This window comes from Lipotes vexillifer, unplaced genomic scaffold (genome assembly GCF_000442215.2).
Source record: "Lipotes vexillifer unplaced genomic scaffold, Lipotes_vexillifer_v1.1 scaffold1378, whole genome shotgun sequence".
NCBI lineage: Eukaryota > Metazoa > Chordata > Mammalia > Artiodactyla > Lipotidae > Lipotes > Lipotes vexillifer.
The window spans coordinates 2,376,089-2,379,666 of NW_006775104.1; positions in this window are offsets into that span (position 1 = coordinate 2,376,089).

Below are 3,578 nucleotides of genomic sequence, written 5' to 3' on the forward strand. Positions count from 1 at the left end.
GAGAGACCAATGCTGTATCACTTTTTATGACTTAGCCCTCAAAAGTTATGCAGTGTCACTTCTCAGCATTCTGTTCATTAGAAGTGAGTCACTAAGGCCAGCTCATATTCAAGGAGAGAGAAATAGACTCCACTTCCTCACAGGAGGAGTATTTGTAAGAATTTGCTGACTTTTTTTTTTTTTTTGCTGTACACAGTTCCTCTCACTGTTGGGGCCTCTTCCGTTGCGGAGCACAGGCTCCGGACGCGCAGGCTTAGCGGCCATGGCCCGCAGGCCCAGCCGCTCCGCGGCATGTGGGATCCTTCTGGACCGGGGCACAAACCCGTGTCCCCTGCATCAGCAGGTGGACTCTCAACCACTGCGCCACCAGGGAAGCCCTGCTGACATGTTTTAAAGCTACCACATATGCCAAACCTTCTCCTTTTGAGCAGAAAAGCAGTTGAGCCTCCTTTGTTTCTTTCTTAGCTGGTGTTGCATTCTGACCACGTGATCCTGTTTCTGTGTACATTCCAGAAAACTTACAAGAAAAATGACAAGAGCCAACATTTATTTAGAGCTTATTTTGTGCTGGTAATCTAAGTTCCCAAGTTCTCGATCCTGTTTTGAATTATTCTTCATTTAGTATCCAAATAAAATATCTCAAGTCCCCATCCACTGCACTGTGGGACAGTCCCTCCCCAGTATAGCTCTTTTCAGGGGACTACATTTTCCAGAGAAAGTCCACATTGAAATCTGCCTCTTGGCTCCTGTTTCCACACTGCTCCTGTGCTAGAGACACCATCCCCTCTTTTTCCCCCAAATCATCACTAGCACGTTCACTGAAGATTTGGACTAATTACATCTTAGTGCAGGAATCAACTTCCAGGTCAACGTCACTCATAAATATTTCCAGGAATTCATCAGCCATTTCCTATCTAACCATCTCCTCGCTCAGTGTTAACATGGAGAGGTCCTCTCCCACTCTCTAGATCAGCAGTTAAATGTTGGTAGCCACCCAAGTGAAGCCTGCCCCCAAGACCTGCTTTCGAAATTTGAGTTAGATGACAACATTGTAACAGTGTGAGTTTCCATTAAACCTCAGATTTCCAGCTTCTCTCCGGAAAAGGCAGGACAGGTTACCAACGTTCAGTTTACCTCCTCGCATGTCAGCAATCAAGTTAAGTGTAGCCAGTATCGTCGGATCCCTGGCTTCTGTTCATTGAAAGTTCCTTTGGCCCACTTCATTCATTACAGTAACCTCCAGCTCCTCTAGACATTTGGGTTTGCAACCCCTTGCCCTAAGATCCACTTCCTCCTCCACCCCTTCCCCATGTTCCCAGGCCCCTACCGCTCCTCTTTAGAACCCACACAAACCCAAAATTCCACTCACTTTATGATACTAAATAACTCAGCTTTTTCATTATCGTGCTCATACACCTAGTCAATTAGACCAGGGGTCAACAACCTTTTTCTATTAAGAGCCAGATAGTAAATATTTTAGGCTTTGCAGGCCATACAGTCTCTGCTACAACCATACAGTTCTTCTGTCATGGACCAAAAGTAACCGTTGGGGACATAACATTAAAAAACATATCTTCTGCCAACCCAGAAGACCTCTCCACAAAGTAGAAGAGAAAGAAAATAGTTTTATTATTGATTAAGTATTAAACCAGAGTGTGGTACTCATCACAGGCAATCCACTAAAGGAATTTAGAAGACAGACAGAAATCTCACCTTTATATATAGCCAGGCAGATACAGCCCGTTAACACACATGGCCTCAAGAAAAATAACTAGTCCTCAAGTAAGAGGCCTTGACAACACCATTTGTTACACACAATTCATCCTAAATTCACCTGGTAATTGGGGTGTCCATCTGTGTTAGCTAATTGCCTTTATCCAAAAGAATAATACAACTTCTCACATCTCTATGACCGGTAGGTAGTTACAACTTGGAGCCAGTTGCTGGTGAAGTTAGGCTCCTACCCTCCCAAGGAAATTGGGAGATGGAGTTCCACATTTCTTGATGACTGCATTTCAAAGAGGTGGTTCCCATGTCTTTGAGAAAACACTCTTAGGTTGTAAAACTGACCAGAGGCTTTTTTAGCTTTCAAAAAGTTTTATGTACATCTCAAAGGGACAGAGAAAGCATTAACAATTGCAAGTTTTCTAAAGCTGGAATGGAAAGTGGAGGGGAGATTTCTTCCCTTTTCAACACCTGAGCAAGTTAATTTTTAAATTCATCTTTGCTCTTATGCAGCCATAGAATGTATGTAAACAAAGGAGTATGGCTGTGTTTCAATGAAACTACTGTGGACACAGAAACTTGAATTTCATTTAATTTTCACATGCCATGAAATATTATTCCTCTTTTGATTTTTTTTTTTCTGAAACCATTTAACAATGTAAAAACCACTCTTGGCTTGCAAGCTGTGGGGTGGATTTGTTCTGCAGACCATAGTTTACCAAACCCTGACCTAGACTCTGACAGTGATGGGGATTCCACATAAGGTGCCTTCCTAAAATCAGTGAACCACGGATTTTGCCACTGCCTTGGAAGCCAGTAGTCAGCTGCTGTCAGTTTTTTGTTTTAATTAGTATTTCTACTAGACTGTACACATTTAGTCTCTGTTTTAATTTCCTAGGGCCGCTGTAACAAAGTATCACAAACTGGGTAGCTTAAAAGGAAAGAAATTTATTCTCTCACAGTTCTAGAGCCAGAAGTCTGAAATCAATGTGTCAGCAGGGTTGGTTCCTACTGCAGGCTCTGAGGAAGAAGGCTTCTCATGACTCTCCCCTAGCTTCTCATGGTTGCCCCCAGTCCTTGGCATTCTCTGGCTGGCAGCCTCACCACTCCATTCTCTGGCTCCATTGTCACATAGTGCCTTCCTGGCATCTGCCTGTGTCCAAATGCCCATCTTCTTGTAAGGACACTAGTCATCAGATTAGGCTTTACTCTAATGCAGTATGAGCTCCTTTCAGCTTGATTACCTCTGCAAAGACCCTGTTTCCAAATGTTACAATTACGGGGTTGGGGTTAGGACTTCAACATACCTTTTGGGGACAAAATCCTACCCACTGCCATCTCACTTCTCAGATTACTTTGTGGCATGTGGCTAGGACCTAATAGTTCCTTTCTGCTCATTTACTAGGAAACATTCCTTTTTTGCTAACAGTCTTAGTTGAACTAAAGGGCAGCAGAATACGCCACCCCAAAATATGACTGTAGGAGTTCAAGGTGTGCCACCCCTAAAATATCCTGCTTTGGTATCTTGATTGTTTTGAGCTGTAGGCACATATAAAACAGCGAATGCAGGGAGAGTCTTTCTCTGATTCCCCTTATCTGCCTAAAGACAGATCCTCCAAAAGGAACTCGGTTGTCATAAATCCGCCCACACCCAACCCCACACCCCCCAGTAGTTTCATCAGCCAGGGGTGATGAACTCTTTTTGCAGGAGAGGGTACTGGAAGTTAACACCTCACCTAGACACACTTTGTCACAAACTATGATACCATTCATCTATCCTTCTAAGGGCCCTTCATTTTTCCTAAAATATATTTATTCTCCCATAAGAGATCTACATCTCCCTCCTCTTTCCC